This window comes from Amphibalanus amphitrite, unplaced genomic scaffold, assembly GCF_019059575.1.
Source record: "Amphibalanus amphitrite isolate SeventyFive unplaced genomic scaffold, NRLGWU_Aamphi_draft 001579F_arrow, whole genome shotgun sequence".
Lineage (NCBI taxonomy): Eukaryota > Metazoa > Arthropoda > Thecostraca > Balanomorpha > Balanidae > Amphibalanus > Amphibalanus amphitrite.
Genome location: NW_024883072.1, coordinates 5,488 through 33,089, shown reverse-complemented (window position 1 = coordinate 33,089; position 27,602 = coordinate 5,488). Strand labels below are relative to the sequence as shown.

Below are 27,602 nucleotides of genomic sequence, written 5' to 3'. Positions count from 1 at the left end.
AGGCGTTTTCATCGCTCTAGCATGCCTCTATCAAAAGTTATTTGCGAAAAACTGTTAGATACCATTCGTGACCTAAGATGACCTCAGGGCATAAACAGGGGTCACCACGGACACCATTTTCATGTTCAGTGTATCTAAACCACTTGTAATTCAGTGTTTGGGAGTGTTTATAATGTCTTTCGTCCAAAAGAGGCGCATTTCAATTTTCTCCCATTGACTTATAATGGGGAGGTCGCAAAATTGACCTGACCTTAGGTCATCGACATCAAAATTCTGAGATATACATTTTGTACATGCTATTGCTCTTAGCAATCGCTGAAAGTTTCAAAGCGATCGGTCACTCGGTGTAGCTATGACAGACATTGAAACTTTTTATGAGGTGAGGTCACTTCAAGTGACCTGGTGACCTGACCTTGAATGACCTTGGTCTGAAATTTTCACAACATGTGTAGAATTGATGTATGATAAGTTGTACCAAAAACGGCGGCGCTCCACGCCGCCGTTTTTGAGATATTCGCGAAAAACCACAAGGGGGGTGTTCAAACACCCCCCCCCCCCAGCAGGGCGCGGGTTAATTAACTACGATGGTCAAAATCGACGACGATTAAAATCGCTTTCATAAAAAACACAATCTTGTACATTTGTATGTGACTACTAACGTCTCAGCACCATGGTCGGTTGCGAATTTTGGTGCCTCAGGTCACGCCTGCTCGACCTTCGTGACCCGATTATTATCCAGCAGAGCTCCCATACAGTCTCAACTGCCCGCATTGACCGGCGGCCATTCAACCATTGAACTCGCCTGAACAATGCGCTTCGATACCAGGGTGACGGAGACGTGCCCCTCTCAATAGTTTGCCATTTTTGACATTACGCCTTAGGCGCTGTTAAGAAGGAATTGACTTCAAGCGTTCCCCTGTCATAGCGTCAGGCTCTGAAAGAGATTAATTTCACGAGGTCGAGTGCTGGGCGCGGCCGTGCGGGTCGGTCGAGCCTGCCAATCAGGCCGATGGCTTTCACGGAACGGTCACGGTACGCTTATGATCGGACTCGAGAGTTATGGTGGCAGCGTAGTCATTATGGTGGCGCACAGTCGTGCATTCAAACTGATTGGCTATCCGATGGACATTTCAAGATTCCAAAACTCAACTACATACAAACAAATTCAACGATTCTCTAAGCAACTGCTGAGCTCGTAAATCTAACCATCTCAAAGGGGCTGTCAAATAAGCTTATCATGTAAACACCACCTTACTGCAATGGCTACGACTGCGCTCCGTATCAACCTACATCGGCAGATGTTCCGATATACTCTCCCTCTTCAGCTGAAACAATGGTTTCGGTGGTCTGTTTATGTCCCGCCGTCGGTGGCTGGTGACTGGCCGGGGCCGCAGCCTGCCTTCGGTGTCCCGTGGGTGGACTGCCACTCGTCCCCCAGTGATTCCCGGCCACACAGACCGTCCTTTTGTCCGACAAAAGCGGCTGGCGCGGCACCGTCCGCTGCATCACTGAACAACACAGAGTGGGCGGACGGCCGGCTGAGGTGTGCGCTCCAAATGACCCCGCGGTCCCGCCGCGCGACCTCCCCAGTGGCTGGGTCAGCCCTGGAGCCCCTCTGCCGACATGTCCTGCAGTGGACGCTGTGACCATTGCCGGGAGATGTGACCTGCTCGGGCCCCGCGGACATTAGGTCTGGGAGCCCAGCCAGCGCTGCGGACCCTTTCTGCCTCTGTAGCTAATGCCGGCGTATAATCGGCATGGATCGCGGCCAGCGGAGGGGGGGGGGGGGGTCGGCGACGGAGCCAGAGGGGGGATCGGGGAGGCTCGACACACCGCTCACATGGTATGGTCATCGGTCCAACTGATCAGGAGAATATCGGTCATGGGAGATTGACCAAATCGGTCAAAAGATTACTAAGGTCGGCGAGAAATCGCTTGATTGTGACAATAGAGATAGCTCCAATCTACCTATCCGTGAACTATTGTCTATAGTGGTCATTGTTCACTAAACAGCGAACATTTATCAGAAAGGGAAAGCATTCCCGGTGCAGACCTACAGTTGAACCTGAATAAGGAATAGGTAGCGTAAGACACGAAAGCTATCACGATTTTCGATCAAGATCTGTCAGGTCACCCACTTGACCTTTGTCGGATACCTTGAGAACGTGAGTTTGCACTGAAAATGGCGCTGTTATCTCGTGTATCACTCTGGTTCTCCAGAAGTACCGATATGGTAATGGCTTGCAAATGAAAAGCGATTACCTTTCCGCCTCATTGTATACGGCTGGTGAGAGTGGTTGGCATCTCCCCCGTCAGTCAGTCCACCGACCTTTCAGTGTCGAGCGCGTGCTCTCGTTGAAGCGCCATGGCCCGTGCCACGTTATGAGCCGTGCCGTTACGAGCCCGGCGCCGAGGCGGCATTGTTGTCCACTGTGGCCCCGTCATTTTGAATGTCGGCCGGTGGGGACGAAACGACCCGGCCGTGACCGTCCATCCCGGCGAGGGCCGGCCGAGAGCCACTGGTGCCGATGGTTCTTTTAGTGTCGCTAGTGTCTCCTAGTGCAGCCTCATGCGGCCCCACAGCAGGGCCTCTCTCGGGAGGAAATGGCCCCCGTATCTTTCCGCCCACTGCCGATGCGCTATTGATTGTTGTCACGAGGCCGGCACCCTCCCACATGGTATCAACGAGAGCCACGTGACAGAGTTTCACGTGACCGAGAGCGCTGGGGTTTGCCATTCGGAAATGGAGATGTCTCAAGAAGCGCGTGTTCTACTTCTGGCTTATGAAACCATCCATGAATACAGGCGTGGTTAAAAAGTGAAAATATGTAGACATTCATTTATTCATCGCCGACTAAGTTTCGAAGTGTCAATAAGCAGCAACCAGCCACAATTTTTACGGCAAGCTTTCTGGAACGAGCACTGCGCCAGTCAAGGTGTCCGCTGCGTCACATAAGTCGCCGTCTCGAGCTGGCGTCATAGCTGTTTACGAACGACCCCTCTGTGACGCTGCATCTCCACACTCCCCTGCAAGACCTCGCGACCCGTCCATCGCTAAATCAAACGGCCTCGAGCCCGTGCAAAAAGAAAATTATCGCTTCGAACTGGCGGTCCTTATCTGCTTTCCTAGCAAAACAGTCGCGCAAAAAGCGTTCCTGACATATGCCAGGTGCTGAGCCGGGAGGTGCGCGGGACAAGACAAAGAGCAGCGGTCGGGGACGGCGGCTGTTGCAGCTTCAGATTGCATACTGCAACGCATGCAGCGATGACGATAAGACGCCGAGGACGCGTCCGGCGCTCTCATGGACATCGTGTCTGTCTGTTTTACTGGCCGCGACACGCGCGACTGGCTTGCCATGCCGTGCACGAGCTGTTTTCGCCGGCACGGGGCCGGTGCAGGGCCACCCGCGGTGCTGCCTGGTCCAAGACCGGCCACCGCTGCTCAGATGATGTAACGATGACCTATTGGCGTTGTAGCTTTTAGGCGTAGGTGCGGGGCCTGCGTGAGTTCTTTCGAGCATGAATCTGTTTACAATCGAAATGTGATATATAGGATGAGACATTTTTTATCTTAGCATTCTGTCTATTGCTGGTCTATTAACCCTCGCATGTGTGCGGCGTTTGCCAGCTTCTAATGTGTAGGGGGGGGGGGGGGGTCGGTTGGACCCCCCCTTGCCGTTTGGCCCCTGATCGAGCTAGAGCTTCGCGGAAAAAACGAGCGTGTTGCCCGTGACGAGAGGAAGCCGATGATACCCAATTTTAAGGTCCTAGGTCATTGGTTGACCTTCCAGGTCAGGTCAATGACCCAAAGTCGGGAAAATCGGGACCTGTTAGAAAGTCGTAAAGTGTGGCTGCTAAGGGGTTTTTCGGGATGCTGATCACGAATATCGTGTTAGTTTTGATCACAGATGATGTCTTGAAGCATTTAGACCAGGTCGGGTCAGGTCAGGTCAGGTCAACCAGTAGGCGTCGTGACGGGTATTCGTAGTACGTGTCAACCGCCTCTGACAGCTTCGTAACATGTTACGAAGTCACCAAAACTACTTCGTAAATGTTCAAATGGTTGCTAAATTCGAATTCAGCTCCAAAAACTAGCCTAGAAACATGTAAAACTCCAAAAAGTGACCCGAGGTCACCCGAGGTCACCAAAGGTCAATGACCTGACCTGACCTTCAGGTGACCTTGACACACACGGGAGTAACATCAAATCACATGTTGGAACGTTTGAAACCACGAAAAGCTTGCAAACACGCGGCTAGTGCGAGCCGACATACGCGAAATCGCGATTCCGGCCAAACATGGTCTCGGAAAAGAGGTCACAGGTCAAAGGTCATTTGGGTCAGGGTCATGAAATTTTCAGGGTAGGTGTAAAATTGATCAATGCGAGGGTACTGAAAGTTTCGTCGCGATCGGCCGCTTTTTACGCGAGTTATTCGCGAAAAACCATGGGGGGGGTCCATCCGACCCCCCCCCCCCCCTACACATGCGAGGGTTAAACTTCTGTTGCAGAATATCGTATGATGCGTCACTCTTTGGTAGCTGCGCTCAGTGAGCATGAAAAGTGCAAGGCATTAACTGAATTTGTATTTACATCTGTTTATTCTAATTTGCTTACTTTCACAACCTGCGTGTTTTGTCTCATACTCCTGATAATCGCGATTGAACTGAACGTGCAAACACTGACATAAGTGTGAGCAAAACACAAATATTCAGTACATACATGCGTTACTAAGAATGGTTACATAATCCAACTTTGACCACTTCCAAACATGTTATCTATAGATCAGTGTTTTATGTTTGCTTGTTACATAATCGACCCCGTTAATCTCCGGTCGCGTATGGCCTATGAGCCGACGTCGCCATGTGTGAGCTCCCTGCGACTAAAGTGGCCAGTCGGCAGTCGAGCCACGGCCACCTCGTTAGCTTCTGACATAGTCGCGCAGTCCTATTTGTATCTAATTAGCATGCCGACCGGAGATTACGGAACCAGACGGAGAAACGCCGGACGATGGCGTGTCCTCTGCGGAAGCAGGAAAGGAGAGCGGAGAACTGCGGAGTTGGACCAGGACGGTCAGGATAACAAACGTTGCAGGAAAATTGGGGAGCCCGTAACGACGAAGCTAGGAACAGGAAAAGTACGGAGCGACGATGAAATGCTTAGACGGCTGCCGCGGTGCAATTAGTGTTTCCTCTCTGTCGCTACTGTGTCCCGTGCTGCGACCCATTCCAGTTTGGCTGTTGTTGGCCGTACTCACCCATTTTTCGGTTGCGCTCCTCATCCGCCACAACCGTGGGTGAGACGACGTCGGACGAGAGAGGGAGAGAAGTAATAAAAAAAAACGAAAAAGAGACGGAGGAGACAATGTTGAGGACATTGGCGCCGTTGGGGATGGGGGGTGGGAGACGCGCCCCTCGCGGCCCGCCTCTGTTGTCACCGTCGTCCCCTCTCACTGACTGACGTCTGTCCTCTCGTCTCCTCCCTCGCCCTCCCCGCCCTCGCCCCTCCCCACGGACTGCCGCTCCCCAACCCACCTCCGGCCCAGCTGGTCTTCACACTCCAGAGGGGCCACTAAACTTTATTAGGGGACCCTAATACCGATTAGTGTTTCCTCTCTGTCGCTACTGTGTCCCGTGCTGCGACCCATTCCAGTTTGGCTGTTGTTGGCCGTACTCACCCATTTTTCGGTTGCGCTCCTCATCCGCCACCAAAAGCCCCAACTGGAACCGACAGGTAATGGTAGGAGATTGGCACACTCAGAGTCTCCTCGTTAAGCTACCAGAAGGACTGGTTCTCGAGAGCAGAAAAAGTGCTATTTGAATGCCCGGTGGCCCATCACACAAGGCGCAGTGCTCACCCAACGAATGTCATCCTCCGCAACACTAGGGCACTGTGAAACGTCGCCCGTCCAACACCAGGGCAGTGTGAATCGACACCCTTCGAACACCAGTGCAGCGTGATTCGACACCCTTCGCGAACACCAAGGAATTGTGTGAATCGACACCCTCCAAACACCCGGGCAGTGTGAATCGATACCCTTCAAACACCAGGGCAGTATGAATCGACACTCTTCGCAAGCACCAGGGCAGTGCGAGTCGACGCCCTTTAACACCAGGGCAGTTTGAATGACACCCTTCAAACACCATGACAGTGTGAATCGAGACCCTTCGCAACATCAGGGAATTGTGTGAATCGACACCCTTCAAAAAGCCAGGGCATTGTGAATCGACACCCTGCAAACACCAGCGCGGAGTGAAACGACACCCTTCAAACACCAGGGCAGTGTGAATCGACATCCTTCGCAAACACCAAGGAATTGTGTGAATCGACACCCTTCAAGCACCAGGGCAGTGTGAAACGACACCCTTCAAACACCAGGGCAGTGTGAATCGACCCCTTCAAACGCCAGGGCAGTGTTAATAGACACCCTTCGCAAACACCAGTGCAGTGTGGATCGACACCCTTCAAACACCAAGGCAGTGTGAATCGACACCCTTCAAAACCAGGGCAGTGTCAATCTACACCCCTCAAACACCAGGGCAGCTTGACTCGATGGATCTTTTTCTTGTGCTCAACGTGAAGTCGCAAGAGTGTCTTCCGAAATGGCTAAAGCAAATGGCTGGCCAGCTTTTTATTCAAACGACACAGCTATGTATATATATAAATAATGGTGATAATAGCATGGGGGATGCCCAGGCAGATACTTTAAGCGCAGAATACCTAATAAGCATGAACATTACGGTCACTTGGGTGAAACATCAATAAACCAAATCGTTCAAACGCCATCAGCGCGTGCTTACGTTTAACCATCTTGGTATATCCAGTGATACGCCATAAGTCGCGGGACAAGGAACATTCCGCCACTTGGGACGTCACACGACGAAGCGGCTCGTCGAGGGACACGCTTACACACGGCAGGCCACGCCACCGACCTGATCTAACTTACCCGGGCATTGTCGAGCGGACCCCTGCTAGGTCACGTCACCGAACTGACCGAGCATTCCAGGCCCTTGCCGCCCGGATCTTTGTCAGGTCACGCCACTCACCGAACCGCCCTAACTTCCCAGGTCGGTCACCGTCCGGGCCTCTGCCAGGGCACGTCACTGGACTAATCTAACTTCCCAGATCTAACTGGCCACGTCACTCACCCCAGGTCATTGCCGTCCGGATCCCTGCCAGACCACGCCACTTACCGAACGAACTAACCTTACTCTTCAGGTCATGTCGATTGGGCAAGGCCATGTCACCGAACCGACCCAGATTCCAAGTCATTGCCGTCCAACCCCTGCCAGGCCACGCCACTCACCGAAACTGACCTAACTCCCAGGTCAGTCGCCGTCCGAGCTCCTGCCAGGTCATATCACTCACCCAACTGGCCTAACTTTCCAGAGCATACGCCGTTCGGACCTCTACCAGGTTACGTCACCGAACTGACCTAACTTTCCAGGCGACCGCTGTTTGGATCTCTACCAGGCACGTCCCCGAACTGACCTTACTTCCCAGGGCATGTCGTACGGACCTCGCAAGGTCACATCACCGAACCGACCTAACTGTCCACTGTCCAGGCCCATGCCGTCTGGACCTCGCCAGGTCACGCCACTCACCGCACTGACCTACTTCCCAGGTCAGCCGCCGTCCCGACCTCCTTGTCCCAGACCACTGGCGTGTTCCAGACCACCACCCCCGGGCGATAGATCGGAGCGGGTACCTACCGTCTCAACAGCCGTATAAGGCGCCGTACTCGTCCCGCTGTCCCATCCCCTCTCCAGGTAGGGACCGCCACCCCCACCCCCCGCCGGCCGAGCCCAGCGAAGGCGCGCCGCGTTTGGCCGCGGTGCCGCCTGGGGCGCTCCGTCGCTCCCCCTACAGGCATATGACACTCGCCCCGAGCCTGCCGGCGGGCGCCGGCCCGAAATCCACATATATATGTGACACTCCAATAGTCAGTCACGTGACACCCCCAACAGACATGAGGTGCACGGACACTAGCCCCAGAGGGTGTCCCGACCGACGCCGAGGGCCGACCTGTCATAAAAGGGACCAACGGTCATAACCAGCTGTAAGCGGCGGCCCGCTCGCGTCACCGCCGCCCGTGGACGCCCAGCGGCCAGCGCGGGGCCGATGACAACAACGATCCCAATGCGCCGGCCCGTCGCCTCGGCGTTCCCGCGACGCGGCCGCTGGGAGGGGGGGGGGGGCAGCCCGATCGCTAATGGCCGAGCCCACAGGCGAGGAAGGCATCTCACTGCTGCCAGCTGCTGCCAGGTACTGGCCGCTGCTAGTCCCGCCCGTCTCATACAAATTATGGCCCACAAGTAAGTGCGCACGCCAGGCAATCCAGTACCGAGTCGGACACTCCCGCCGCCGCGCCAGTCTTGGCCAGACCACTCCTTAGGGAGTGAGAAGAGAACCCGGGTCCGAGCGCGAGGCGAAAAATATTGTTCAAACTGCGCCGCGTGAGCACTGCCCCCGAATCCAGGGTAAAGAGCGGCGCCCCGTCTGCCGCAGCCCCTGCCTGGTGGTACAGGCGCATGACCCGCACCGGACAGGTAGACGTGCCCGTTGTGGGGAGCTCAACGTAGGTCGACGGTCCACGCTGCCGGCTGGTTTGAATGCCGACCCGGACTCTTGATGCCAACGGGTGTGAAGTACCCATCGCCATATCGTAGACGCCGTCCGTGATCGTTGAAAAAGGAATTCGTTGCTCCGCAGGCCGCCGTAAAACGCTAACATGCATGCAACCCACACGCACCGCTGGTCCAAGACCGATGAAAATAACGACCCCAAACGCGTTTCCAGCCGTCGAAGAGCGGATATGTCGAGCTCCTGCCGGCGGGGCTCCGCCCCACCGCCCCGGTGCTCGTAGCCCCGGAACGCGGCCGCTGGGTTAGGGGGGGTATCCCGACCGCCATTGGCCGCCCCCACTGTAGAGGAAGGCGTCTCACTCCTGCCAGATGCTGCCGCGCGCTGGCCACTGCTAGTCCATCACGTCTCATATGTCCCACGAAGTAAGTGAGCGTGTCATCGGAAGCCGGCCCGCCAATCAGGCCGTACCGTCTACAGACCGCAATATAGCAACGCTGACCCGCCTCATAGGCCCGGCGGGAGCCCGGTGTCAGACTATTTCGGAACAACTCACGCGTTACCGCCACTATAGGGGCACATTACTGTTACACGGATGCCTCTCATGGCCGGGAACCCGGTCGACTCGCTCGCCATTACGACGGTCCGTGTATTGTCTCAGGACTGTCATACTCGTCCCGCCTTCCCCTTCCCCCCGGGGCGGGGGGGGGGAGTCCTCCTCCCAGCCGACCGTCCGAGCCCAACGAGGGCGGCGACCCCGCCGAGCCGCCGCCCCGCCTCGGCCGGCCCGGCTCAGCGGTCAGCCAACGGTCATATAACACGCCTCGCGACGGCCCCGGACGGCGCTGGATACGGTTTGCCATAAAAGGACACCTGCGCTCATAAACCAGCTGTGGACATAAACCAGCGGATCCCGAGACGGTGACAGGCCGTCTGCGGCGTGCCGCGCCCGTTGACCGACGCCCGTTGGCGCCGCAACCAGCGTCCGACGCCGAGCCGCTCTGACCGTGTCGTGGGAGAATGCCGCCAAACCCACTCGCCGGGCAGACCACTATACGAGTCTGCTCGTACGTTATACCAGGCCAACCTCAAACCGATCCATTACCAAGTAAAGCCGGGGCATTATCCGCTCACCCCTGCGGTCACCTATGACCCGCTCGCCCACCGGCCCGATCCAAGTTCCCAGGTCAGGGCTGAATTGGCCGCTGCCCGGTCACGCACCGAACTGACCTAACGTATCCAAGCCATGTCACTCAGACCCCGTCGTGTCGCCCGCCGTGCGAACCTCGCATTCCCAGGTCCGTCGCCGATCCGGCCTCTGCCAGGCCTGTACCGCACTGACCTAACATTACCAGGTCAGTCGCCGAACCGGCCTCGGTCCGCACCGACCTCACCGAACCGGCCGCAGTCCGAACCGGCCTCTGCCAGGCCTCGTACCGAACTGACCTAACATCCCAGGTCAGTCACCGAGCCGCCTCGCCGAACCGGCCTCTGTCTGCACCGGCCTCACCGAACCGGCCTCTGTCCGCACCCGCCTCTGCCAGGCCTCGCACCGGACTGACCTAACATTCCCAGGTCAGTCGCCAAACCGGCCTCGCCGAACCCGCCTCTGTCTGCACCGGCCTCACCGAACCGGCCTCTGCCCGCACCGGCCTCACCGAACCGGCCTCTGCCCGCACCGGCCTCACCGAACCGGCCTCTGCCCGCACCGGCCTCACCGAACCGGCCTCTGCCCGCACCGGCCTCACCGAACCGGCCTCTGTCCGCACCGGCCTCTGCCAGGCCTCGTACCGAACTGACCTAACATTCCCAGGTTAGTCGCCGAACCGGCCTCACCAAACCGGCCTCTATCCGAACCGGCCTCTGCCAGGCCTCGTACCAAACTTACCTAACATTCCCAGGTCAGTCGCCGAACCGGCCTCGCCGAACCGGCCTCTGTCCGCACCGGCCTCACGAACCGGCCTCTGTCCACACCGGCCTCACGAACCGGCCTCTGTCCGCACCGGCCTCACGAACCGGCCTCTGTCCACACCGGCCTCACGAACCGGCCTCTGTCCGCACCGGCCTCACGAACCGGCCTCTGTCCGCACCGGCCTCACGAACCGGCCTCTGTCCGCACTGGCCTCACGAACCGGCCTTTGTCCGCACCGGCCTCACGAACCGGCCTCTGTCCGCACCGGCCTCACCGAACCGGCCTCTGTCCGAACCGGCCTCTGCCAGGCCTGGTACCGAACTGACCTAACATTCCTAGGTCAGTCGCCGAACACGATACATACAGCCAACGACACTGCACACAGCACGTGGTTACGATGCAGATACCGGCGGACCGGACCCACCTGCCATTCCAACGGTGCCGGGTCCGTAGTGTTGCGCGGAGTCCATGGTCCGCGTCCCGCTCTGGCTCTCACCACCGTACCGTGCACGATAGAGGCTGCGTGATGCCAGCACACGCACGCTATCCTACCACACACGCGCAATCACACCACCAGACGCGCCCCTCGCGGCCCGCCTCTGTTGTCACCGTCGTCCCCTCTCACTGACTGACGTCTGTCCTCTCGTCTCCTCCCTCGCCCTCCCCGCCCTCGCCCCTCCCCACGGACTGCCGCTCCCCAACCCACCTCCGGCCCAGCTGGTCTTCACACTCCAGAGGGGCCACTAAACTTTATTAGGGGACCCTAATACCGATTCTCGGTATTTCTTTCATGTCTTCAGTTTTACGCGCTCGCAATGCCCTATTGGCTGTATGTATGAAACTTATTGAATGAATTGCGGTACAATGGCTGTGTTTACGCCACATTATCGCTGAATTAGGGCCAAATCTGGCTAAAGGGGTCAGCGGGTGGTCCAGTGCTCTCATTTCACGCGGCGGCTCGGTGTATTTAAGGGGCAATTTCCCGTCGGGCCAAAATATAGCGGCGGTTTGTCACGATTGGTGCGGTCAAAACAGACTCGGCGGAGCGGGGAGGGGTGGCCATAGACGACACTCTCCCCAGTCCCCACGCAGCCTGATGAAGGGTGGTGCTCGACAACACTGATACTATCAGTAACGCGCGAGTTAGCGTGGTTTATGGTGATGAGCAGTTGGTTATCTGGATTAGAAATAATTGATATGACTTTATATCAAATACATAATCCTTGAATAAGCAAAACTTTCACACTGAAAATTTGCTTATAACTAGTTTACGCTGAAAATTTGCAAATTTCACAAAACCTATAATACTGGTAGCACAATCTATCACGTTTGTTGCGACTTGCGTTGTTTGGAACTTCTTATTCTAGACAATACAACGTAACAATTATCGAGCAAAAAAAGAAAAAAATTGAGCTATTTCACGTTTTCTCTAAAACTACTGCACATCATAGGATACTGCAGAAGTGGAAACCTGCAGAAACTTCTCGTGCGGCATGCTTTGACATATATGTTTGTCTTATACCAGCCTTTGTTTTACGAGAGTAAGCCGACTTTTGTAAAACAGCAACGTCTATTTCACAGCAAAGTACGTCAGTCGTGCCTATATCTTCAACAAAAGCATTGAACATGGACCACCTATGTACTTTCTCTTCAAGTTTGTGAAGATTTGAAATTCATCGTGTGATGTTTTTCTCTGCACACACCGCAATCCATTAACCCTTTTCCAGCCCACGATATGGAACGACATGTTGGCTGCATAGCATTTGCCTTCGATATCTAGTGCACTTAACTTCCGTTCAACCTCCAGGCACATCCACCGACCCACTTTCATCTCAACACTCAAACTTCTGATGCCGTTTGAGGCCTAATTGTTTTGATGCCTTCTTCGAACCCGTCTTTGACTCTCTTCCCCACTGAGTTGTGATCGCAGCTCCGTTCTCTGCGCGATGTGCACAGTTGCAAGTGGTTTGCACTGCGTGCTGCGTCTGACCCACATCCGGCGCCGCCTTTCATGTCGGACGAGAAACAAATAAACAGAGCGACCGCCGTGGGAAGCCGGGTAGAGCGGACCGGAACCGAGCAAACGCCCGGAGAGACCCGAGCTGGCCAGTGGTGACGTGGCACGGTGCAGAGTCGCCGGAGGGTGCAGAGATGTGGGGGAGGGAACTACAAACAACGGCGGTGTCACGCGCTATCCGATGCATTAGCGGCTAGTAAAGGAATGTGATATGATAAGGCATTTTTTTTTGCAAACACGCCGTCAATGGCCGTTTTCACGATGGGCTATCTGGCGAATGCACCTAATTTGACCAAATCTGCAATAAATTTGTCCTACAATGAATATATTCATATCGTGAATTTATTTCAGTGTTTTAATCAGAAATGATGTCGGATAATTTGAAGAATGAGGTATATGAGCATTTGTGCCACCCAAAATGATAACTTTTAAGAAACACACTGAACCCAATTTGATCAAATCTGCGGCAAATCTGCGGCAAATAAAATCAAAGGGGGCACGGTGCCCCGGTGCCCTCCCCGTTCCGCCGCCAATCACACCAAAAGTGTGCGAGATGGCCGTCGTGAAACGGCTATAGTAGTCATGAAATTGAGAGGCATTCGACACTATTTCAATGACCCAAAATTCAATGCGGCTCTAATTCTCACCAACGATATTCGTTCATTCGCTACGCGATTTGCCCTAAATGTGTCTTTTGCCTTCAAGATCAGTGGCGTGGCTATCATGTTATGACTGAGAGTCAATGCACGACACAGCTTCAAAGAGCGAACTGTGTGGTCATTTTCTACACACGATTTCGGATTTGCAGAACCCTGTCAAAGACAGCACACCGGCCACCTGCATGCTTCGGCCTGACTTTGATGTGGTGGAGTGCAGGAGAATTTCATTACTCACTTCAGTGATCAAGCATTAGTGGATCTAACGTAGGTGCTGGTCATTTGCAAGCTGATTTGAACACCCGAAAATATAGTTATTCAACAGAATAAGTTATCGAGATGTGATTGACTGAACGAAATGTTGTGGTTGATGCACAATTATATGAGCGGCATACAGGGCGTACAAAGACTTGATCAATAGAACAAAAAGGGTTTCAGTACTTCCCTCTGCTTGGTATCTCCCAGTCCGCGGGTTTGCTGTACCGCCACTTGAAATTGACGGCACGGGACACGTGGAACGTGGGTTGATTGAACCGTTCTCCGGCTGCGGACGAACAGGCCGTCTCGTGGCCCCGGCAGCTGCCTTACCCCTCTCTCGTGCACGTCACGTGCACTTCAGCCTCGTGTCGAAAACGACGCCCGACGTGGCAGGGCAGCGGAGAGGAGCGTCAAACTGCGGCGCAGAGACGTCAGTGAATAAAGCGAGCCGAGCGGGCATTATAATCGGCCAGAGGGCGACGGTCCAACGAGACCGCGACGGGTGAATTGAGATAGCAGCGGTCGGATCTATACAGCAGTGCGCTGCAATAGCGGGATTTCAATGGGTCTCTGAGACTGCACTGAAACGCGCAGTGACCCAAGAAGAGCGGTGGCCGCTCCACGAAATCTATGGCGTTTGATAAAGCACCTCTCGCCCCGAGCCTCGACAATCTCGGCTTCCGTCGTCCCTGACATGTGCTCGGCACATCCTTGGTAGATAACCGGAGTGGCGTTCTCAGCAGAAACTGGCCGATGCAGGGGAAACCACCTCCTCACGGATGTGTCGGTGAGGTGCAGACTCGCTGCCCCTGCTTCACACTCGGGTTATGGTTCAAAAAGGTCGAATATAAAATACTCCCGTGCCATCAATTTATGTGAAACTAGCCACGCATATTCACATGTCCTTTCTTCACAGATATAACACATACTCCATCATTTCACTGAGAATGAACACGCCTCAGATACACCATTCCTGACAACTTCCTCTTTCATTCGACTTCCTCTTCCCCGCTGCTCAGCCTTCCTCACAGCTCGCCTGTCCCCGCTGCTCGTCCGTCCCCACTGCTTGCCCGTCGCCGCTGCTCGCCTTTCCCCGCTGCCCAGCCTTCCTCACAACTCGCCCGTCCCCGCTGCTCGCCTGTCCCCGCTGCTCTGCCTTCCCCACTGCTTAGCCTTCCCCACAGCTCGCCCGTCGCCGCTGCTCGATCGCCGCCTGACAGACTCCTACCGAGGCCATCTGCTGACAGTCCGTTCGAGCGCAGCCCATTGTGTCTCGGAGCGTGACCTGTCACTGTTCTCTGCACCACGGCGCGACCGCGATCTCTGCTCGCCGGGCGCCGCCAACAGCCGCACGAGCCGGCGCCGCTGCTACCGCTGCGAGCGGTCCAAACCTCACCACAGTGTGAGCAGCAGCCGTCACCACCTCCACCACCGCACCGCCACCGCTCCTCCAATCCAATCAACCAGTTAGTGCCCGCGCACGCAGCCCACCCCCGGCACCGATGGGTTCTTATAGAAGCCGCGAACAGCCGCCACCCATCGGAGGTGCGTCCCTTTGCTTCTGCTTTTAGCTTCCGTCGAAGCTGAGCGAGCTAATTGCGGTATTGATTGGACGCCAGCTGCTGGGATGTGGTGGGATAGCGGTGCCGGTATTGTCACCAATGCATGTCTGATTGTCGTCTGAGAGTCGATCGCGCGCCTGTCGCAGGGAGGCGACGACAGCCGTCACCAGGTGTGGTGCGCGGAGCTGCCCGTCACAGGTGAAAGTGAGACCCTCGTGGGGGCGACGCCGACTGGCAAAAACGGACCCCGCTCGGCAGTCGCTCTGAAATGGAGAGTGGCGCGGGCCGGCTGGGGTGAAGGGTCGAACTGACGGCGACAGAGAGGGAGAGGGAGGGAGAGAGAGAGAGAGAGAGAGAGAGAGAGAGAGAGAGAGAGAGAGAGAGAGAGAGAGAGAGAGGTTTGAGCGTTAAGAACATGAAAGGCAAAAATAAATTGATTTTAAGCCGTCATGTCCATGCAGTCATATTTTACGCATTATTCGTAAATAATGAAAGCTAAGACAAAAGTGAAACATGACCATTCTTAGGTATTAATTCTTCCAATGGACCTCGTGGGGTGGTTATCTCTCCGATGTCTTCAAAACGAAATTCTTATTAAGTTAATTATCGTCGAATGAGATAAGGAGTCTGCAGCAGTGTAACAGCGGCTAGTTGCGGTCAGAAGCAGAACTAGGGAAGATGACGGACGGGGAGGAAAAGTGAGTTATGAAACGCGAAATCCGGGCCTGGGTCGAGCTTTTTTCAAATATAAACTTCGCTGTCCCTATTCCTGCGAGTGGAGCAGCCGGCAGAGAGCACAAAACCAATCAAGTTTTCGGTAACTTTATCCGTGCGAAGTTGGTTCTGTTCTGCCCGGCGCAGTCTGCGAACACAGATTCGGCGAGAAATATTCTCCCCGTGTTGATGTTGTAAACCGTCAAAAAACAAACTCAACACTGACCGAAGTGATTGCCCTGCAGTCAGTGGAGACGCGAAACACCTAAGTTGGTTATACTCTCCGACAAGACAGTAAGCTTCAGCGGCCGGCAGTCACCGTGCTACCCCCCAGCACTGAGCGCGTGTCTTCTGATCGGGTCTTGACAGCGGTTTTCGTGTTTGGGTGAAAAGCTGAGCGCCGTGCCGCCGCACTGAGTGAGACGTCGACGGGCTGCGGCAACAAAATGTCACCAGAAATTCAGGCCGCGCGCTGAAATGTGTCGTTGAAAATCGCCAGGCGAGCGTAGCGAACACATCGTTATGCTGTAGGATTGAGGCGCCGCGCTTTAAACATCAACAGTGTTGAAATTCTTCAAAGTCGGAATGATTCAGCTGGGTTGTCGAAGGCGTTTGTTTCCCTATAACTAACTGCGAAGAGATCTCGAGCGTAAATGACAAATGTTTGATCATTATAGCGAGCAATGGTGCAATTACTCAGGCAGTTTTTGTAGCATTTGTGTATCCGGTTTACTGCAGTTCAAATGTTTTGATTGTACTTGTTATATTCAATACGATGCTTGTCATAAGACAAAGCGTTTGACCCTCGCTTGCTACTATGCATTCCCATGCATGGCAGGAAATATTACTGAATTACTACCGTTTTAATACGATAGAGAGCACAAGTGTTTAGCCACAATCGCATTACCTGTTCGTTTGTAACAAAATACACTTAACGATGCATTTTGTCACCTTAAATACACTAGATTCAGGGTCAATCTGTCATTAAAGGTAGTGTGCCACCTTCCAATGATTTCCCATTTTATTTTTCCTAGGATAAGAAGCTTCTGTTTTTACCTAATATCGCAAAACAAAATCAAAAATGGGCCTGGAATAGTGCCTTTTTCGCCTAAAAGTTTCTCGGTTTTTCGATATGTATAACAACTGTAGTGGGCTGACCTGCAAACAGGCGTCGGCAACAATCGCGAATGCGGCGCACATGTGACAATAAGCAAAGGTCATTATAGAGCTACGACGTACGGGAATGACTTATCAGCTGTCTAATCGTAGACAACACAATGTCGAATCTTAAACTGTAAGCCTGTATTGGTATTGTTTCTTTTATTTGGCTGTCGAACATTATTTATGGTTTGAAATATGTTTTTATGTAAAATAATTGATATGAAAAAGCCATCTCTTAAGTTATGACCCCATTTCACTACACGCAAGTGGCAGAAATGACAATGATCAGCTGACGCATTTTTCTTGGCCGAAGTCAGAGCGCGCGGCCCGACGCACCACCACCGCACCACAAAGTATGAGCAGAAGCCGCGCCCAAAGCCAGGGCCCCGGTAACGTGAGGTAGCCGAGTCGGGGCAGCGTGCGCTGACCCAAGCCGGGGCCGCGGCTTTGGGCGCGGTCTACCGCATCCCCGCGGGCAGCCCCGGGCTATCACATGACACCGGGAGGACGCGCGGCCCCGGCTTGGGTCAGCGCACGCTGCCCCGACTCGGCTACCTCACGTTACCGGGGCCCTGGCTTTGGGCGCGGTCTACCGCACCACCTAACAGGCGTGTTCGAAACCGCAGGAGATGATGATGAACGGGTTTATCGAAACTTGATTGGATGAGCCTATCGGTAATAGCGATTTCAGTGTGTGCATTTATTGTTCATAGTGGTGTGAAATGTGGTTGGGGTACGACCGACAACCCGTCGGGGCGAATTTCGCACTGGGGTACTCAAAATTTGAAGAATTTAAGACGTTTCCATGAGTTTTGAAGGTATGGATAAGTTCTAAAAATCCGGTTCTCCTTATCTGGGCCATTAACTCCATACGGTCCAGGAAAGCTGGCACACTACCTTTAACCTACCTCCGGTGAAAATTTACTCAGGGTAAGGCTGATGGTGTATAATGAATAAATGTCAGAGCGCACTGAAAACTTTTTACCATTTCCTGAAGGGTAAACCCGCCATAGCATGGTAGCTTGACACACAGACGTTTTTTACCACCTTCCAAATGGTAAATTTTACTCTTTCATGAAGAGTAAACTCGCCAGGGAGGGGTAACATGACACACAGACGTTTTTTACCATCTTCTGAATGGTAAACTCTTTTGATTTACTCTTGTCTAGAGTGTAACATTTTTTGGGTTACACTCTTTGAAAGGGTAAATCTTTAACGGAACCCTTTTTTAGGGAGTAACGCATCATCTACTCTGTGCTTTACCCTCCTACACTGAAAACTTTTTTACCATTTCCTGAAGGGTAAACCCGCCATAGCATGGTAGCTTGACACACAGACGTTTTTTACCACCTTCCAGATGGTAAATTTTACTCTTTCATGAAGAGTAAACTCGCCAGGGATGGGTAACATGACACACAGACGTTTTTTACCATCTTCTGAATGGTAAACTCTTTTGATTTACTCTTGTCTAGAGTGTAACATTTTTTGGGTTACACTCTTTGAAAGGGTAAATCTTTAACGGAACCTTTTTTAGGGAGTAACGCATCATCTACTCTATGCTTTACCCTCCTACAGAGAGTATATTCTTATGGCCTACCCTTTGTCACATGGTAATGTTTACTCTTTCCTTTAGTGTAAACCCCCCAGAGGATGGTAACAGACCCACAGACGCTTCCTTCAGAAGCTTCACGAAGCTTCTGTTAACCGGAGCTCACCAACTAAAAAAAAAAATGCTTCAAGAGCAACAATGTAGGTATATTTGGCTTCCGTACAAACAATACGAGGGGCACACCAACCATGAACATTGTGAGACTCTTCACTTATTCATACAAATTTATACAAAGCGTTCAGCAATGCACAAGCGGTAAATAAACACCACGATACAACTTGAATGCAATTTGAATATGAATACAAGACATTCAGCGCCCTCATATTGGATTAGGCAGAGCGCACAATATTTGAAGTGAGCGACGGCGTTCCTGGGTGGTCGCCCGTCTGCGTGAGATAATGAGACTGGATCACTACAGTGCAAGGCTTTTTCAAAGTCACCAACAAAATGCATAAACTTGTAGCATCACAACAAAATTAATGTACGTACTCACAACACTAGGCCACGTGGCCGTGCACGGGGTCCTGTTAACCAGGTCAAATTAGCACCACTCAACGGCACGCAATGCTCTAGCACATCGGTACTTACAATAAAATGTCCACAGAGGCTCTATAGGCGATGAACAACACACAAGCACACTGCACAATCACCAACGGCCACGCCGCGCGGCACCGACACTGCTCACATCCGCTCTCGGAGACCAACGGCCGAAAACTGACAGATGCGCGCGGCCTTCAAACCGCAAACGGCCGATCTCGTTTCTGATTGGCTGATTGTTTCCATTTCAAATATCATCTTCACGAGGGTAAACAAATCCACGCATGAAACGACTATCTGTACCCGAGTCACGATACCCAGGAGGAAAGAGTTTTCGTGATGTTCTGGATCGCGAGAGTAATATTGATATTTACATGGTAATAATACTCTTCGCTGGCGAATAAGTTCATATTAACCACGTACCGTTACTATGCACATAATGGTAGCAGCGAGTTACCCTTTCAATATACTATTATCTTGCGGGTTTGATGAAAATGAACTCTCCAGGAGGTAGTAAAAAAGTTTTGAGTGCGGGTATCTGGTTTCTATTGGCGTGCTGACAGGCAATGCGGTAGGGATGTTGTGCGTTTATGCTGGCGCTTTGATTTGACAAGATTAAAAGCTTGACATAGCAAGTCTTCTAACTTGTAAGCGCCATAAATCGCCTGGGATAGCAGCTATCATAATTGTTTGGTTAACGTTTGAGCAGAGCAACAACGCTTAGATACGAGGTTCGACGGGGCTTCAAGTCAGCATGTGATATGAAATGCCTCAAATTATTTTACATTAGCTTTTGTTTTGACCATTTGAGCAATGGCTTTGAGCAATTGCTTATAAAGACGGCTCAATCATGATTATTGATTATGTTATGATAGAAATGATTGTGACTTACACGATTGCATTTTATCTGTATACGAGTGAGGGGACGGGACACTTATACACTGCCGAATATCGGCGTGTTTCGATATGACGGCTCACGACTGTATCCGCTGCACCCGCGAGTTCAGTGACCTCACAGCCAGCGAAGAGCGTCGCCTCCTCAGTTATTTGTCGACAAATGTCACACGAATCACGAGCCGGGCGCGTCACGCGGCTCGTGGTATCCGCCGGCGCCGTCACACGGGCTGCCGCCGCTGGTGACGCTAATTTTCGTAATGAGGTGGTGGCGCCGCGAGCTCTGAAGGGGGGTGGGGGTGAGGGGATCGGAGGGGAGACAGATGACAGCGGTGTGCCGTGATGACACGAATAGCGCGCATCAGTCATGGCACTGCGTTGATGATACATGATGAGGCTAGGCGAGAGAAAAGCCCCTTGATAGGCATGAATGTGAGTTTATATCATTTAGACAAACCACAATTGAAAGATCTTGGTTTGAATATATTTAAGTCCTGCATTTTTAAGTCTCCATTCATGCAAGCGAAGTTCGATCAATATACCAATGCGCACTAAAACCCTTTTTTTGCCTACACTATTAAAAAAGACTGTAACTATTTGAGAGCACACAATTGCAGTTCACTAAAAGGGCCAGCCAGGACAGCTTTATTGATGTTTCTCCTAAACATAGTACGAAAAAACAATTCGTTGGTCGGCAGTGGCGGCGGAACACTTTCAATTAAGGCGGGGGGGGGGGGGCACTGCCGATTTTTGGTCCCATTCTTTCCATGCAACGCTCATAGGGCTAATGTTAAAAAGCCAAAATCAAAGGGGGGCACGGTGCCCCGGTGCCCTTCCCGTTCCGCCGCCTATGTTGGTCGGTTTTTACAGGGGAATCATCGTCAAGCTGAATTCAGAAATGTATTTTTCATTTTCTGGGAGAAATATGCTCTCTGTTGGTTCACCTTTACACTGCAGTCACGTTGTCCGTGATTGCGGATGGCTCATTGGCTCGTATTGGCACCGTGCTGAAACACTATCACAGTTTAGTGGTCTGCTGGGACCTTTTCCATGCATAATGTAGCATGTCTGTCAGCACCATCCTGGATGTAAATGTGCGGATTAAGTTCCCCGTCCGACAGCTTTAGGAGGTCGATTTGAATGCATCAGGATTGACCTTTAGATGTCATAGCATGGAGGCAGTAGCCTGGAAATTAAATGAAATCTGACAGCTTGTTAGAAAACAATTGCAAACGCTATATGACGTGTGACTAGTGCTGTTTTGAAACTCAACATTCAAGTTATTTCTAGCTGTCTGGGCCTAACCGTAACGTTAGTTATTCACGTAGCCGTATATAATTTTTGTCCAAAAATGAACATTCACATACGCCCAAGAATAACAATAACAACAAAAGCATTCACATTGTATGTGCTGCCAATATTCGCAAGCGCTACACTTTTGTTTATTTATGGTCTATAGAAGCATTCATATCCCCGTCATGTTCAACTTTGAAACAAAAGCTTTGGTGACCAGCGCCGTTGACCATTCAACCAAATGCCTCAGTCCCCACGGGTCTAAAATGACGTCACCATTCGACGAAGCGCGGCCGTCGGTAGATTAGGGCGAAACATATGAGCTGGCTCAGTGTGGTCACAACAGACTACCCCAGCCCATTAGGCTACTTCCGACCACGACAGCCGAGCTCGTCTGCATTCACCGGCTGCGCCGACCTCAGAGAGGAACGTAAGATGACTCCGTCACTACTGTGCAACTTGTCCCGAGCGGAACGCAGCTTGCAACTCGTCTTGACGCTACAGTGATCCTAGCGCCCCGCCGCAGCACGGACAATTTAAGGACCGACGAGCTACACGCCAAGCATGACCCGTGTGACCTCACAGCGGCTCACATCACTGTGGTATGTTATCCCACGTAACGGGCGGAAGCCATTCACAGGCGCGCTTCAGGCTGGTCTCAAGCACCTCGCTCCGGTCGGTTTGCTCCGTTTACGTCATGTTATGTCACATGGCAGTGACATCATTCTAGTGTTATCATCTTCTGATGACAGCTGAACACTCCCTTTCCCTCTACACTCTCTCTCTCTCTCTCTCTCTCTCGCTCTCTCGCTCTCTCTCTCTCACTCTCTCTCTCTCTCTCTCTCTCTCTCTCTCTCTCTCTCTCTCTCTCTCTCTCTCTCTCTCTCTCTCTCTCTCTCCGCGGTCACATAGTTCTATATGTCGATCCATGTTAGCCTCCACGGGCCATTACGGGTCGTCCGTTCAGTGGAGCGTGGCATTGGGAGCTCCGGTCGGCAGCGGACAGGACACGGGGTAGGACACGGGGACAGGACACGACGGCAGAGAGGACACATATGTAGGACAAAACAGGGGATAGAATACACAGCAAGACAGAAGGCACGGTCAAATTGGACACGGGGCAAGACAGGACACAGACAGAAAAGCAGGAGCAGGATGTGAAGCAGAACAGGACAATTGGGAACCAAACAAGACTGCAGAGTCAAAGGGCACATAGGTAGGACAGAATAATGAGCCAATCACACAAATCACAAGTCCTACACTCAACTGTTGGCGAGACTATCATCACCCCTGCCATCCTTCCTCAACCTCAACGCTGTTTGTGCTTAGGGTATTATTGAATCAATTAACACACATGCAATGGTAACGTAAAAGCGTTAACAAGCATACAAACGGTGCTATTCTTGAACGCATAACGAATGAATGATGCATTATTCGTCGCGACCTTTATCTGACGGTCCTCCCCTCAGCTTTTGTGCGATGTCGCCAATTTAGTTAGCGACTTTCGTCTGTCGGCTGATTGATCCAGCCAGGCAGCGCCACCTAATTCGGGGCCAATCGCTGATCCGCATGCAAATAGGAGCGGGGCGGCCGGCTGATCAGCAGTGAAGGAACAGTGGCCGCCAGTCAGGCCGACAGATTGAATCTCGCCGGCGCAGATTCAGCCGTCAAATAAGACCGCCCCAGCTGCCAGACACGTAATGGATCAGACGCTTATTTAATTTGGTCGTGGTAAATCAGATAATCGAATTTCCTACGCGATTTTGCGACGTCATCGTACGAGATTTGACGAAAATAGCGAAAGAACGGCATTCTGTGTGCTATGAATATACCATACTTATACCAGGAATACCATAGTGTGCACACTCAGCGTTCTTGAGAACAGTGTCACTGCTAGTGGTGTCAATTACGGAAAATCGGAATACCGATACCAAACCAAATACCAACCAAAACCGTGGGGAAATACCGAAACCAAACCAACTTGGGAAAATGAGGGAAATACCAACTTTTTTACCGATTTCTTAGCCTCTTAAACATTAGTGAGGGTTCATGATACCAACAAAATACCAAACACATTACGATTGAAATACCAAATACAAAGTTGGTATCGGTTTGGTATCGGTATACAAAGAAGTTGGTTATCCGATTGACATCTCGAGTTACTGCGTACTGACTTATGCAATATGCATTCCGCGCTTTAGGTTTCTAATTTACGATTTTCTTTGTATTTTTTTTTTACTGATACGCAAATGCATAAGTGCTTTAATCATTTTTATTCATGGCCGCAAAAAATCACTTTTGGTGTAAAAGGCCTTTCTAATTTATTACGTGGAATGACACCACTCACGCAAATGTGTCATTACCATTTAGACCTAATGCTGTCATGATGCTGGTAATGTCTACTCTCATGAAGAACAGCATATTCGCCTTACAATAGCCATTTTCACGACGGCCAGCTGGTACAATTTGGTGCAGTTTAGGTGCAGATTTGGTGCAGATTTGGACAAATTAGGTTCATTGTAGCCGTTTTCATGACGGAACTTTCGCAGAGGAACCTATTTGATACCTAAAAAGTACCTACTCTTTGAAGCCTTAACATCCCTCAAACTGAAATATTTTATGTTCAAAATAATTTTAGAAGTTTAAATCCGGGCATGTGTTTCTTAAAAGTTGTCCGTTTCGGATGCGCAGATGCTTATACACCTCATTTTCAAATTTTCAGGCATTATTTAAACCAAGACACTGAAATAAATCCATGATATGAAGATATTTGTTATAAAAGAGATTTGGTGCAGATTAGGTCAAATTAGGTGCATTCGCCAGGTAGCCCGTCGTGAAAACGGTTAATCCAGAATTGGAGGATCAAAAGCATGCGATAGCATGCTTTTGCATCCGGAAATTCCCATTGGTGGGTCGCTGAAAAAAAGTTCGGCTGAACCTGTTTGTCAGTGAGTATGTGTGTGAGTTTGTCCAAGCTTTTTTGGACCTAGAGTCAAAGTGGGTGGACCGATCGGGACGAAAGTGGGACCGTTTGATTCGTCTCCGGCGAGGTAAACTTTTGGTGCTGGCCTCGGTTCGCTCGGTGCTTCGTGGCACATGCTATTCCGCTTCAAAGTTTCGGTGACACGAAATTTTTTGTCAAGGCTACAGGTCAACCGGAGGTCACGGGCAAAGCCATACTGGCGGGACACATCGGTAACACCTTGAACCAGTTTCCAGGGGGGTCACCGTCTGCGAGGGGTGCAGGCTGCACGTGCTGGGGTCGGAAAACCGTTTTGACGTGAGGTCCTCTGGCTCAAAGAAATTTTAAGCTATCAACCTCAAAATCGGTTCAATGGTAGTCCCAGGCAAGGCCTCCGAAATAATGCACATTTGGTTGAGCTAAACTCTGTGGTGCATGAGCTATGCACGTGCAAGCCGATTGCACCCCTTCGTACGTTGCCACGCCTGCAGGGTAAACGGCAGCTCTAACTGGTTCAAAACTTGCAGGTCATAAGAAGAATACATTTGATCACGACATTCCGGCGAGATAATATCCGAGGGGTGCAAGCTGCGCGTGCGGGGGGCGGTTAACGGTTTTGACGATGGATCCTCTGATCACGGGAAACGTCGAGATAGCGACACCAAAGTCGGTACACTGATAGAACTAGACACATGCTACAGGATGCTATGAAAATGACTGCACTGGGGTGCGTGGGACATGAACTATGCACGTGCATATCTTACTGTAGGTAGATATCCACACCAATCTCACGTGCTTCCAAGCATTTTTGGGATGTTTCGGTTGGTTTCAGGTTCAGTCCAAGCTCAGTCTGGGTTTCGGTGGTTTGGCCCGGTGTGTGCCTTCAGTACCGTACCTCCAATTCTGGCCCAAGGCAACGCAAGAGCGCTGCCGGCATCTAGTATAGTCCAGAATTGGAGGATCAAAAGCATGCGATAGCATGCTTTTGCATCCGGAAATTCCCATTGGTGGGTCGCTGAAAAAAAAAGTTCGGCTGAACCTGTTTGTCAGTGAGTACCTATGTGAGTATGTGAGTATGTGAGTGAGTTTGTCCAAGCTTTTTTGGACCTGGAGTCAAAATGGGTGGACCGATCGGGACGAAAGTGGGACCGTTTGATTCGTCTCCGGCGAGGTAAACTTTTGGTGCTGGCCTCGGTTCGCTCGGTGCTTCGTGGCACATGCTATTCCGCTTCAAAGTTTCGGTGACACGAAATTTTTTGTCAAGGCTACAGGTCAACCGGAGGTCACGGGCAAAGCCATACTGGCGGGACACATCGGTAACACCTTGAACCAGTTTCCAGGGGGGTTACCGTCTGCGAGGGGTGCAGGCTGCACGTGCTGGGGTCGGAAAACCGTTTTGACGTGAGGTCCTCTGGCTCAAAGAAATTTTAAGCTATCAACCTCAAAATCGGTTCAATGGTAGTCCCAGGCAAGGCCTCCAAAATAATGCACATTTGGTTGAGCTAAACTCTGTGGTGCCTGAGCTATGCACGTGCAAGCCGATTGCACCCCTTCGTACGTTGCCACGCCTGCAGGGTAAACGGCAGCTCTAACTGGTTCAAAACTTGCAGGTCATAAGAAGAATACATTTGATCACGACATTCCGGCGAGATAATATCCGAGTGGTGCAAACTGCGCGTGCGGGGAGCGGATAACGGTTTTGACGAGGGATCCTCTGATCCCGGGAAACGTCGATCTAGCGACACAAAAGTCGGTACACTGATAGAACTAGACACACGCTATTAGAAACAGAAAGATGGCATGGCGCAGTCGCTATTAATGAAGTCATTGGGCTATGGATCCTCCAATTCTAGCCCAAGGCAACGCACGAGCGCTGCCGGCATCTAGTTATGTATGTACAGTGCACACTGCACGTCATCATAATATAAAAAACTGAAAACTAGGTAATTACCTATATTGTTAAGTTACTGTGCAATGTTCATGCCATCTTCGGTAACGTGGATCGGTGACTTGTGTGCGTAACCGCAAAGGTCCTAATTATAAATGCGCAGTCTGTTATCGAGTGATAATCTGGAATAAAACACATTTATAGTCATTCATAGTCTTTGGATTGCGACCGTGGATGCAGTGCAGATTGAATACGCATTATAAGCGGATTGTAATTATATGTAACAAACATCAATAACAAATGTTTCTGTAAAGCGTATTTATTTTTGCACATGTACGAGTATCCCCGGTGTATCCCTGACTGAAATATTTTGATAAACATCGATGCAGTCGGTGTTGGGCGAGCAATATATGAACTATAATAGCCACTTAGTTGACAGTGCAGTCAGTACGTAGCACTAAATAAACTCGAAGTATTTAGCGTACCATCCTCCATCTGTCATAGCAACCGCCAAAGTTTGTGCGAAACGTTGAAAGCTGATTACACGTTTGCGATAAATGCCATGGTCCTTGGTCATTGGTCATATTTGGAGATATTTGTCGTTTCAAGCTTCTGCCCTCACCAAACGAATCCGTCCCTCCCAGCATGCATCTGAATTTGAATACCACAGGTAAGATAAGTACTAAGCACCCACTACAGCCCCATGGGCCGTGGGTCATGGGTGACTCAGTACCAGCAGATACAACTAACAAGGGTCAGTTTCATACCCGCTGCCAGGTCACGTCGGAAAAGTCACACGTGATGGCCGGTGGGTGGATCTGGATATTGGATGGGTTGGATTGGTGAATCCGTGCCAGGGATGCCAGGGTGGGCTGATGCAAAGGTCACAACATACACGACCTGCTGGGGTTTGACCTGGACAGAGATTGCTGATGTCGACAGATCAGTGCCTACTCTCTGCGTTTGATACCGAAAAGTGAAGCATGTGAATAGTGCACTGCATGTAGCCATTACGTACTGATAAATGATGAAATTATGCAACGAGAAGTGAGGTGGAAAAGAGCATACAATTTTTCCATCGGCTTGCGTTAAGGGTTTATGAGCTTTATTTTATTGCACGTTCAATGTTACGTAAGAGCAAACTTGTTCAGATGGCAGTTCCGTTTTCAAAGAACTCACCCTCGTCAGGCATGCTGAACTGCACCAAGTCTTCCGAAAGCAAGTGGCCACTCCTATCAATGAAGTCGTTCCTTCTCAGGAGCTTCGGCACTTCAGCAGTCACCGGCTCGGGAACTTTTCACTCGTGATGGAATTAGAATGCTGCTGCGTTTCACTCTGTAACTTTTCCCCATCACAGAGTCTTGGCACCACTGCAGTTGCCGCCCGCTGATGCAATCTATCGCAACTCGGCGAGCAAAGGAGAGTTCACCTTTGCCTCCACACTTCAGTTCCGGTGTGCGGTCACCAAAAGTCACTCCAGGTAAGGTCAGGTCACGGCCGGTCGTCGCGCCCTGCCGAGCCTCTCCCTGCGCTCCACTGCACTGATGATGCCAGCGCC

The 27,602-nt window shown here is 51.6% G+C and overlaps 1 protein-coding gene across 1 annotated transcript in view; it reads right to left on the bottom strand.

The window, feature by feature from the left end:
- The window catches only part of LOC122373962, a 74,195-nt gene extending 46,593 nt beyond the window's left edge, over positions 1-27,602 (bottom strand). The window contains exon 1 of the transcript XR_006255131.1: positions 27,224-27,602. The gene's annotated coding sequence lies outside the window, so the exon portion shown is untranslated. The remainder of the gene's footprint in view (positions 1-27,223) is intronic.